Raw genomic sequence first — 12956 nt, 5'->3', positions numbered from 1 at the left:
GATGACTTATAAAATACCTTGCATAGCATGGATGATTTGTCTCCATTCATATGTCTGGCATTTATGTGACATTTGTTACAAATGTTTTTTTATATGTAAAATATCTGTCAGTTTGTTGTACATTATTTATATATAATTGGAACATTGGGTGGCTCTGGCAATAAAAGGGCAGGGTCAGATTTTATAGTTGGGCGTACAGCTGTTTAGTGTTTCACAAAGGATGGAGACACAAACAAGTTAGTATGTTTAGATAGAGGTTGTAAACACCTGAAGTACCATACATTCAGGGCATCAGGTATAAATGTATATTTTTACAAGGTCTGACATTAGACCAAGCACAGCCCCAGGTATACATCTGGGGCTGCCACAGAGCCAGGGCCAGCAGAATGCTGTATGAGCGGTGGGGGCACCATGCTCCAGAGGCGCTCTGCCCACCATAACATGAGTGAAGGTGAACTAAGGAGCACCTGTATGGTGCAGCACAGAACACTCCTTCCTTAGGCCAGGTTGCCTGCCCTCCGACTTTGCGCTTCTTCAGCCCACCAAGCTGCATGCATAAGCACTCAGCATGGGGCGTTCTGCCCCTGGACAATCCACCAGCTTCTCCTGCATTTCAGAGCTGCCTATATTCCAGCTATTTAGGTAAGTATTCCTCTAATACCCTCAGCATGCAACGCACTCCCTTTGTCTTCCTCTTGGTCTATGATAGCCTCCCTCTCCCTTAAAATGTGAATAATATTAATTTAATCTAGGGAAGGACTCCTGATAATTAAACATGGGTACCTTGATTGAATGTCAGGGCTTCAACAGGTAGTCAAAGCTGCAAGAACAGGAGACAGCAGCACCAGGTTGGAGAATGGTGAAGCGCTTGTAAAGGGTTATGTACACCTACCATATTAGGATGGCTACTTCTCCAGCAGTGCGTGCCATTTGGAGAAAGCATCCACTCCCACCAAGTTTGGGGGGCCCACCAGTGGTCTTTCTCACCCAGAGCACTAAAATTTCTAGTTATGGCTCAGTCCATTTTATTTTGATAAAATACTCTTTTCCCAAATGCACATGCGCACGATAAATGCACAACTGTCACTAAGTAGCCTCCGATGCATCTAACACTTATTAGTCTCTAAACTTAGAGTGGTGGCACAGCGAAGGAAAAGGGCATTTCAATGTTGGCCAGTAAAGGGATGTTCACATACATGCTACCTATGTAGAGGTTGAGACAGCCACAGATACACCTGTAAGGAGGCGCGGGTGCTCATCCCCGGGTGCTGGACCTTGCAAGTGTTGTAAATAAAAATATAAAAAACAATGTGCCCCCCACCTACCAGAGCTAGCACTCATAGCGCTACCCCATTCAGCATGGGGCTGAATTCCCCAGGGCCCACAAAAAGATGCGAGTCCCCCCATCCACCTTAGGAAAAACTATCCCCATGCTGAAAGCACTAGTACTGGCCTGGTCAAATTGTGGCTCTCCAGGTGTTGTGAAACTATAAGCCGCAGCATCCTTTGCCAGTAGATACAGAATCGATAGCGGCAAGTTATGCTGGAACTTGTAGTTTTGCAACATCTGGAAAGGCACAGATTGGCCAGGACTGCACTAGGGATTTACTCACACCCTGGTGGAATGGGTATAGGGTAATAAAGAGAAGAATGTTTTGTTTTTTTTGCTGGTGCACTAAAGTTCCCAGCAAGTCCTGACTGCCATAAACTGCTTGGGTGTGCTGGCGTTTGTAGAACTACAAGTGCTAGTATACCCATGGCATGAACTCCAAGCGCCAGCATGCCCTGGGACCTGTCAGTGCAACTGTAAAAAAAATACACTGAAATAAGTATGCAGACACCACAATAAAGTTCTGTATTTGAAAAAGACACCTTGACACAAAAGCTCTTTTACCCATTTATTGCTCACCTAATTTTATTGTAGTAACTTTGAGAAATATGGGTGTAACTGTGAAGAAACTGGGTTTAAGTAGCCCAACTAAACTCACTTCACGCTGGCTGGCCACCCGCTACCCAGGGGTGCTGTACTGTACCAGGGAAGTATACCCAGTACCTTTTAGGAAATACCAATCACTCAGGCAAAGCAGCTCTCAAATATAATGGTACTTTTATTATTTTACAATACACCAGAATAAAAATACACTTTAAACAAATGCCAGGAAGGTTTAACACACAATCTGTAGCTTACACCTCTCTATTCCAAAGGACTGCAGTCACCTTTCTCTTGGTTCCTTGAGTCCCAGCTGCCTGACCCAATGTTTTTCCCCTCTATCAGTGTGGTAAGAATCCGATACAAAGTCTCCCTGTTCCAGCAGGCCCTCCAAGCTATCACACGGGGTGATGCGCTGAGGAAGCGTGAGTGAGCACTAGTCCAGCAGAACCCAACAACACCAACAGGTGGACCCTCCAACACAGCAACCTCTGCACTCTGTTCTCTTCTCAGGTCTGGTTCCTTAATTTAAAACACAGTTCTCCCACGGTCCTGGGGGTTGCCTATGAGGTGGGCTTAAATATATCACCCCTCAGGGATTTGGCAGCTGTCATAAAGGGCTGTACCTTCTCATACCCATATAGCCCCTGCCCCCTGCTGGTTTTGACTCCAAGGTGTCTAGCTGGTCACGATCTGGGGACATTCTCGGGTTAATAAAGGGGCAAGGCCAGCATAAGCAAGTGACAATCCCAGTATTAGCCCCTTTACAAGTTCTTCAGCCAGAACAGAACAGCTGATAAGGGCTTTCTGTAGAGGAAGGATCCTTATCCGTTACCCAACTGGCCACTGTTAAGAAAAACATATATACATTTAATACAATCTTGACATAAATATTTAAAGAACATTTCCCAACACATACATATATCGGTTTCACATTATTTGTGCTTATAAGTACATATTTAGGATACAATCAACATAGTTATATACCTTTCAACACTGTAGTAAAGTTATGGCACTACCATACATAATTACAAAGCCCACCACAGTTGAATAGGAACATATAACATATTATAAACATTGTGTAAAGCTACACCCAAGTAACAGAACACTGAACCCCCCCCCCATTATTGTCCACATTTTATGAGTAATAAGGTGCAGGCTGCTTAGGGTAAAACCCCTTGTTTCTTCACAGTAACCACCAGTAACTGGTTACCACTGGTAACTAGAGGGAGAGGGCTGGCAACTTTTGGTCTGGAGACAAACATTAGGAAGTGTCCCAGGCTCTTCTACCTCCATGTAGCAAAGGAAAAATGAGCATGCCGTTAAACCATGGAAGTGTAGTTTGTTTAATGTGGGTGTGGTTTAGTATAGTCAATTAAATATTAAAATTGATCATGTCAAAGACCTGTAATCAAATGAAACACCTACCAGCAACGTTTAACTAATTTAATGCAGAGACTATTCTAGTGACCTTTGTACAATACAAAGTTGATTCTAGAGACCTCTAAACAATATAGAAAGCAATATAGTGACTGATATACAATATATCGAACTTTCTAGGGACCTCTAAATCATTCTAGTGTTTGCTATACAAAACAGAGAGCATTTTAATGACCACTACAGAGAGTATCTTAATAAACTATACTTTACAGATACCAGACCTATGGTGGCTTTATAATGCAGACCCCCCTAATTTCTGGTGACTTTACTTTAAAGACACCAGACCAGTGGTGGATTTACTATACAGATCCCATATCTCTGGTGGATTTATAATTCAGAATCCCCCATCTCTAACTTTACTATACAGACCCAATATATATTAGGTTTATAATCTCTGCTGAAGACAAAATGCAGAAACTATATCTCTGGAAAGATCCAATATGAATTAATTTCTTCTCCTGTGGCCCACAATGTCTTTCTGTGTGATGGACTCTGGTTGACTGTGTCCCCAGCACTCAGATTAGTGGATAGTTCCATCCATTACCATTTAGTGTGTGGGAACTTCCCAGCACTCTGTCATACCTAGTAACTGTGTGGGCAGACAATGTATACTATTTGGCCACTCTAATTGTGTTTATAATAAAACATAATCTGAATGGCTGAGGAACATTCTCTTCCTGTTTCCCAGCCGCCAACGCAGGTATACATTGTATGGCCGTAGGTGAGTCAGCCCAATATAGTTTAAATTGTATTGGACAATTAAGCAGATGCTCCCTGACTCAGCCAACCCCTGTATCTACCATATTTGTAGGACATGTGACTATTTTGTAGCTTATCAGCCTTTGAAGGCTAAGTCCATGTACTGTCTTTGTTGATTTCTCATACATATCTGAATCTCTGCACAACCTCTCAGCTGGTGAATTTTTTTGTTATTCTAGACTGATCCAAAATGTCACAAAACACAGCTTACGCTACATCGCTATAAACATCACAAAACTTCAAACAGGACAGGTGCTATCATTAGTCGAGCCAAGGCAGTTGCCTAGGGTGCCAGTGGTTACGGGGGCACCTAAAATTCTGAATGAGTGATATAATGTCACTCATTCACAGTTTTTAATGTCCCTGTGGAACCATAACATGAAGCGTCAGCTGTTACTTACATGTGAACTGCTGGCTCCTGTTCTTTCATGTCAGGGGTATGTTGGGAGTGTGGTGCTTGTTTGTGATTTCCCAGCCAAGTACCACACTACCAGTCCCAGGAAGAGAGAGTGTCACATCCACCTCCTGCCTGCTAAGAGCTAGAGCAGAGATGGGGTTTCAACATTAGGGGGAGATGCCGTTTCTGATAGGAAAGGGGTCGCTGCCTAGGGTGCTCCCAAGGCTTGCACCAGCCCTGGCTTCAAATAGCAATTATAAGTATAAATTTACAGAGAGCATACATTTGTTTCATATATCTTTTTAATTTAGTTACACTTTCAGTGGCAGAAAAACTGAATATGAACAAACATTGGATGTATCGGTCACACATGCCCTTTTTTATAATGGATTTTACTATTATTATTGTAGGTTTGTAAGGTGCAACAGTGCTCCACAGCCATACAGTAGGGAAAACATGACATACATAAAACAAGGACATACAAGGTCGACAAAATAAATGAAGACATGAAAACAAAGGGTATGGAGGACCCTGCTCATTATAGAGCTTACATTCTATGTGGAAGAGGGCACAGCTGAAACAAGAGGAGCGAGTATGGCTTAGAGTGGAGATTGAGACATTTGTGAGTGTTGCGTATGTGTGAATAGTATTATCAGGTATAAGGTAAGTTCTAAAAAAGATAGTGTCTAAAGATTTGAAGGCTGTGGGAAAGCCTGATTGGGCGTTGTAGGGAATTCCATAAGTGGGGAGCAGCATGGTCCAGTAACAGTCTTGTAGGCGGGAACGAGAAGTGGTTACCAGAGACGAGACAAGGTACAGGTCAGAGGTAGATCTAAGATGGCAGGAGGGAGAGTATTCAGATATGAGATTTGAGATGTATGAAGGGCTGGTGTTGAGGGCTTTGTAGGTAAGGGTGAGTAATCTGAATCAGATTCTGGAGGACACAGGGAACCAATGTAGGGAATTGCAAAGTGGTGCAGCAAATGTGGAGCTGTCACGAATCAATGCAGGAATACAGCTAAGGAGCCATGAATAAGGTGAAAAAACATTCAAGTTTATTGCTGAAGAGTCTGAACAGATGATGTAATAATGAGCTTGCAGTAATTACCAGGTATACAGCAGTTGCAGGTAAATACCAGGTTCACAGATGAAACAGGTCAGCAGAATGTAAGTAGAGATCTCAAGCAGCATAAACCCAGGAGCACAGCAGGAGGAAGTGACCACAGAGTGTAACATCAATAACCAGCAATGAATGCTGGGAGAGACAGGTATACATAGGGGAAATGAGAACACACCCAGGTGCATGGGATAATGGGTGAACAGGTTAACCCCTAATGCAAACAAGAAGGGCACAATAGCAGCACCTCTGGTAATCAGAGGTACTGCTGCAATACAATAATAAGTACAAAAGGCAGGAGCTGCCAGGCAAAGCAGCATGTAATGCATAACCTTGCAGGCAGATCCTGACAGGAGCAGTGCGAGAGGAAGATCAGTCTTACAGCAGCATTTAGGATGGAGTGAAGTGACGATACATGAGTGTCAGGAATGCCAGAAAGCAGGAGGTTGCAATAGTCAAGACAGGAGATAATGAGAGAATGGATAAGAGTTTTGGTAGCATGTTGAGTAAGAAAAGGACGTATTCTGGCAATGTTTTAAGGTGGAGTTGACAGGACTGAGAGAGAGCCTGGATGTGAGGAATAAAGCAGAAGGCAGAGTAAAGTCACATCAAGACAGCGGGCTTCGGAGACTGAGAAAATTGTGGTTTTATTGAGTGAGGGGAGATTTGAGGGGAGGTGGTGGCTCTGACAGGAAAGAAGAAGATAAACTCTGTTTTGGATATACTGAGTGTAGTGAACATAGAGGAATTACAGATATAGGGATAACCCATAATACAATTTTTGGGAATAAGGCCTAATCATAACTGCAGTGTAAATATGGTATGTCAAATGAATCCATTGATAAATTGAGCTACTAAGGTGTAAAATGTGAAGTCAGAGGGTCTGGTGTGTGTTTACTTGGCGGTTCTGCCTACCTCTTTGTAAAAAAGATAGCAGCGTCACTTTCAGGGGAAGCTGGGCAGTTTCAAAGGCCCTTGGGGTGAGCTACATCCTGATATAGAAGAGTTTTTTTTAACGCAGAGAGACTCTAAGGAGCCATTCACAGCTTGTGATCTTTCACAAGAATGGTGGCTTGCTGTATCTTATATATAGAGAAATCTAATTGTCACTCGCCGGGGTATCGGGCAGCTCACCCGACCACCCGCAACTCATAAAACCTCTGCTGGCTTCCCTATTGGCCAGGCAATCCTGGCGCTAAAATACAAAAAGGCACCTCCTTCATTCATTCAGTGCCTGTTCAGTTGCCCCTGGGTGCCTGGTTGTAGCTGCTCTCTATCCTGACTCTTGTCCAGTGAGCTGACGCTTCAATCAAGAACCCACTATTCTATTTGTCCAGTGAGCTGACACTCCTATCTAAACCTTCTTCTCTACTTGTCTAGTGAGCTGACGCTCCAATCAAGAACCTGCATTTCTACTTGTCTAGTGAGCTGACGCTCCAATCAAGAAACCTGCTTTTCTACTTGTCTAGTGAGCTGACCCTCCAATCAAGAGCCTGCAATTCTACTTGTCTAGTGAGCTGACGCTCCAATCAAGAAACCTAATATTCTACTTGTCTAGTGAGCTGACGCTCCAATCAAGAACCTGCAATTCTACTTGTCTAGTGAGCTGACGCTCCAATCAAGAACCTGCAATTCTACTTGCTTAGTGAGCTGACGCTCCAATCAGAAACCTACTATTCTACTTGTCTAGTGAGCTGATGCTCCAATCAAGAAACTTGTTATTCTCCTTGTCTATAGAGCTTACGCTCCAACCAAGTATCTGCTATTCCATTGTCTCCTGATGTTCCCAAGAAGGTCTCGCTCAGTACTCTAGCAGGGGCCGCGACATGCAAGCAGACTCAACTAAGACCATACTGCTTTGCGGCGGTTCCTGGTGAACACCGTCTGCTTGTTAGACTCCGCGCCCTGTTGGAGTAGTGCCAAACTGTACGAACCCTAGGATTCACATTGTAAAGACCTGCTATCAACGGAGACCGTGACACTAATTCAGTTTTCAAAATACCACTTAAAATCAATAAAAGTAGTGATCAACCACATATTAATCAATAGCATGATGAAGGGCAGCCCATACATCAAATAAAGCATTCTGTCACACAGAGAATTTGAGGAAATTAGTATAAACTCAACTAATACACCAGACATAGGCATGTTTGATATAATTAAATTGGTAAATTCATAGTGTATAATAAAATTGTGTCTGTGTGACACTCCACAGGAAAGGTAGGTCACATAGTAGAATTGAGTAGTAATTCAGGCAACATGGAAATGGTGGTTGTAAACAGTGTCACAAAGCATAACCTCCCTGGAGGTGGGGTAAGGTGTAAAGATTTAAAAAGCTAAGACCAGTAACAACAAGTTGTCAGTCTTTTGGGAAATCAATCATCATTGATAAGCTGTCCAACTTCCAAGCCAAATTCCCTTGGCGCAGAATATACCACTTGTCTGTAGTTTATACTATGAATGTAATCCCTTTATTTTAAATCTGTTTTGTGTATATATGTCATGTCATCTTAATTGTTTTAATTACCTGTAAGCATTGTACTTTTTGTATATTAAATCTAAAAATTTAATTAGTGCTGTCCTTATTGCTCTAAACGAAGAGGAAATGGGAGGAGCTGCAGGTGGGCAGAGAAGGGAGATGAAGGTGGCAAAGAGGCGACATGGGTTAGAAGACTGGGTGGATATTACAGATTTGAAGAATATTTGTTTGGCAATTGAAAGGGTTATAAGAATGAATTTATTGTGGAGGAAATCATGACAGTAATGAAATTTCCTCCAGTGGCGCTCTGCAGCAGGACCTCGTCTGTAGGTAGTAGGTCTGTTCGCTGTGCCATGGTTGGGGTTTGGATTGTCGGAGACTCTATATGGTATCTGAGCTGTCTTGTTTAGGGCTGAAGTGAGTGTTTTGTTGTACAAAGAGACAGCCTTATTAGGGCAGGACATTGCAGTCATAGAAGTAATAGTTGTTTTAGTGAAAATGAAAAGTGGATTGGGTTAAGTCTACATAGGTGTCATTGTGTACATGTGGATTAGGGTGCAGGGGGAAGGTAAGGTGAGGCTGAAGGAAAGGAGGTTGTGGTTCGAGAATGGGAAGGCTAAGTTGTTGAAACTAGACATGGAGCAGTAGTGGGAGATGACAAGGTCAAGAGTCTGTCCATCAAAGTGGGTGGGAGATGAGGTCCACAGGGAGAGACCAAAGGAGGAAGTAAGTGAAAGAATTTTAATGGTAGAAGAGACAGTAGGATCAATGGGAATGTTGAAATCGCCTAGTATAATAGTAGGCAGGTGAAAGGAAAGGAAATAAGTGAGCCAGGATGCAAAATTGTCAAGAAATTGGTAAACTGGATTTGGGAAGCAATAAATGACAGCAACATAAAGGTGGAGAGGATAAAATAGATGGATAGTGTGGATTTCAAAGGAAGAGAGGAAGAAGTATGACTTGGAAGGTGTAGCATGGAGAAAGTAAAATACTCACTCCAACACCTTGTCTGTTTCAGGGTCTGGGAGTGTGGCTGAGGGAGAGTACCATGTAGGAAAGAGCTGCATGGGATGTAGTCTCAAATAAGGTGAGACAAGTTTCTGCAATGGCAAGGAGGTTGAGTGATTTAGAAATTAATAGATCATGGGTGGATAAAAGTTTGTTACAAACAGATCTGGTGTTCCATAGTGCACAGGAGAAGGAAAGAGAGGGTAGTAGAGATATGAGCATAAGGTTGGTGGGATAGCAAGTGCAGGTTGGATGGAAAGTTTTGGCGAGGAGCGTGAATTGTACGGGGCTCAGGGTTAGGTGAGATGTCACCAGCAGCCATGAGGAAGAGCAGGGTGAGAAAGAGGACATATGAGGATGATTTTGGGTCTAAGGTTTATTTTTGTTTGTGTAGTCTGGTGAGTGTGGTGGGTGCAGGGGAAAAAAACAGTCCATGTGTACAGACTAACGAGGAGGGAAGTAGTAAAGGGGAATCATAAGAGGAGAGGGAGAAAAAGGATGCTGGAGAAAGAAGGGGAGTTTGGAGAGAAACATGGTGACAGTAAATAGCAGAGACTGTAAATTGAGTAGGTGCATGATGGAGAGATGTGAATGAATGTGTATTAGCTGGGGTAGATAATGAGAGAGTGGAAAGGAATAATTGATCCAAACTGTGTAGGGATATGGAGGAGATGAAGGATATTTTACCACCTCCTGGCTGGGGTTAATGGGGTAGTCAGTTTCTGTAGGTCTGATACGGCGAGGTCCAAGAGAATGCTGATAGTTGGGTGCAGAGGGTCCAGCAGCCAAACAGAGATGCCAATGGCAATCACAACTGAGCTCAGTGGGCAGCTGAACAGATGCTGAAGTAGCAATGACAGTTGAGCTCTGTGGGTCCCACAGTGGAACAGTAGATCCTAAAACAGCCTTGTTTTTCGGAAGTCGATCCTCAGTGCTGCTCTGACGTTTGCCAACAGTATTCTGCAATATCCAATGCTTTATATTTGTGAGACTAAGGATAAGTTGGAACTTGGGCAAAGAGCTGAGCCAGTGTAGAGCTTACTCCAACTTCTGTCTGCATACCAGATTTATTTGTTTATTTGACACATTGGTACACACTGAAAACAAGCAATTCTTCTTTTCTAACAATTTCAAATCTATGATTAAAACACTGATTTAAAGGGGAACTACACAACACATCTGTTCTGTAGCTACAGTTATTTCTACACAGACCTTCTCATCTGTTGCCGTATCTAAGTAAACAAACAAATACATCTGCCCAAACTTGATTGACCTTAAAAAATTTAAACATTTGCAATATGTTCCAGAAACAAAATGTATGCTTTTAAGCTCCACAGGGCAAGGATAAAAATTACTATTTGCAACATAGGTTTTTGCAGCCCCCATTTATGTTTGATATTTAATTAGAAAATATAGAGTATTTCAAATATAATTTTAAATAAATTTGTATTTTCATAAAAGTTTTTTGAAGATTTGATTGCTTCTCTACAGTGTCATTATGGAAAACTGTTCAATAATCTTCTCCCAAAAAATGAACCTTTCATTTTAAAATAAGGAATTACTGTACAAATGCTTATGGTTAAGCAAAAAAAAAAAAGGCTTCTTTGGTAGAATATGCTTCTAAATGCCACACTTATATTCTAATCATAAAGTATGTTTGAGAAGTCTCATTAATTATTTTATTGTGTATATAACTAAAGTATAAATGGATCTCGTTTGACAAAAACATGCTTCAACCAGTTGTATGCAAAGACTTGAATCATACGTGGTAAAGGTTACTAGGCAAGAGAATGAAATGTCTTAGACACATAAGTGAATGATCATGTAGGAGTTAAAATCATTTCAGTAAGCAGGAAACTTGCTTCTATGTTTGCAAAGTGTGGCTGAGACTTCCATGGTAACTGTGACGTGTCAGGACATGAGATGTGTGATTTTCTGCCACCTTCTGGAAAATTACTTGAAATTCACATTGAAAATGTTATATTATTTCTATGTGCTGTGACCTACCGTTCCTGTTTAATCACCTGATGCATTGTATAATATGAAATTAGAAATACATTGTAATTAATAGAGCTTTACAGCAAAGAATTCTAATTAGCAACTTTCAAAATAACTTTAATGTAAGTACAAGGAGGAAGAATATTCAACGAGACATATTACCAGAAACATGAAGACTGACTTATTGTATTTAGAATTATATTAAAGTCAAAAGCTTCATACAGTATACGCTATACGCCAGTGACTGGCAAACTGATATAATTCAGTGGCCACATGGCGTGGCCTGGCCTTCTAGCTTTCAAAGGGGCCACACATTACCCTTAATCTTCTTAGTAAGTCAAAACAATACATTTAATAAAAGAAAAAGACTCTATCTGTAATAACATATCAGCAGGTGTTTTAAACAAGTTACAAGCAGACAAAAAAAATCTGGAAATAAAGCAGGAAGGAGCAAAGGTGAAGGCTCAGACTGCCGATTTCAGCCATAGGTCTGCTCATCACTGCTATACGCTATGATAATAACAATAATAATAATATATAATGAGATGTACATTCTGAGAAACATTTACAAATAATAACAAATACAAATCAACATTACAGTCAACAATCATACAGAATAGTCATACATATTTATAAAGGTCTAAAATTGACTTTAACTAATGTGATTGCAGACAAAAGTCCGAAAATGTCTGTCTGGATCACTGAGAAATAAATACCTTATTCTATAAATGTATTTACCATCGCAGCGCACCTGGTATAATATTGTAAACAACAAAAGCCAGGGAGTGCTCTATACAGATGATACAAATGTATTAAATTAATAATAAATTATATCGCTGAATGAATCTGACATAAACAGATGCCCTCAAATACAGTATCCCATATCATGCCATTCAATTGTGATACACATAAATCCGGACAATAGATTTTACATAAAATAAACTCTTTATACCCAATGTTAGTCGGCCACTAGAACCTTGGTTCTCTGCAAAAGTGTGGACTAACCAATAAGCTAATAGCTATGATTTAGTGGCCAACTAACATTGACTATAAAGAGTTTATTTTATGTAAAACTTGTTATCTGGATTTATACATGATTTGAGGGTAGTGTTTTATATCAGATTCATTCAGCGATACAATTTTTTATTAATTCAATGTATTTTAATACATTTGTATTATCTGTATAGAGTGCTCCCTGGTTTTATTTATCTCTATTTATTGTGTATGCAGGTTCCAGATCCGTGTAAATACAGTTTAGGACTATTTATAATTATTGTTCATCATCTGATCTTTGCTTTTGTAATATTTTAAGTGTTCTTTTTAATAAGTAAGGCATATTTTCCCTTAATGTGCATGGCTGCTGAAAACCTGTTCTCTCTTCAGTCATTAACATTTGTTCTATTATTGTGACCTGGCAATGTGCTGTTCTGTCAATATCCTTTTTGTACAGGTTCTGGAAGACTGGACTTAGAAATAAAATAGCATTACTAAACAAGCTAAAGGCAATTGATAATAGTGTAGTTCTTATAGCTTGATTTCTATTTGTTAATCACTTTTCAATATAGATGTTCTATGCAGTGCAACAAGGTTAATTAGCTTTCCAATTAGTCTGATAGGTGTGGGGGTGTGATAACTTGAACCCATTAACACCTTTGCTTTACTCAGCAGATGTGTTAATATAAATGTTTCAAGGCAGCTGCAAATCAAATAGCAACAATGGAGAACACAAGATGCTGTTATAATGTGCCATCAGGATAATTTATGACAGACAGCTTACCATGGTTAATTTTCTACAGTGATGGGACAAGATGTTCTGGCTCCCAAAGCG

This window comes from Mixophyes fleayi, chromosome 4, assembly GCF_038048845.1.
Source record: "Mixophyes fleayi isolate aMixFle1 chromosome 4, aMixFle1.hap1, whole genome shotgun sequence".
NCBI lineage: Eukaryota > Metazoa > Chordata > Amphibia > Anura > Limnodynastidae > Mixophyes > Mixophyes fleayi.
The sequence above is the reverse complement of the archived record's forward strand: the minus strand, read 5'-3'. Positions refer to the sequence as shown.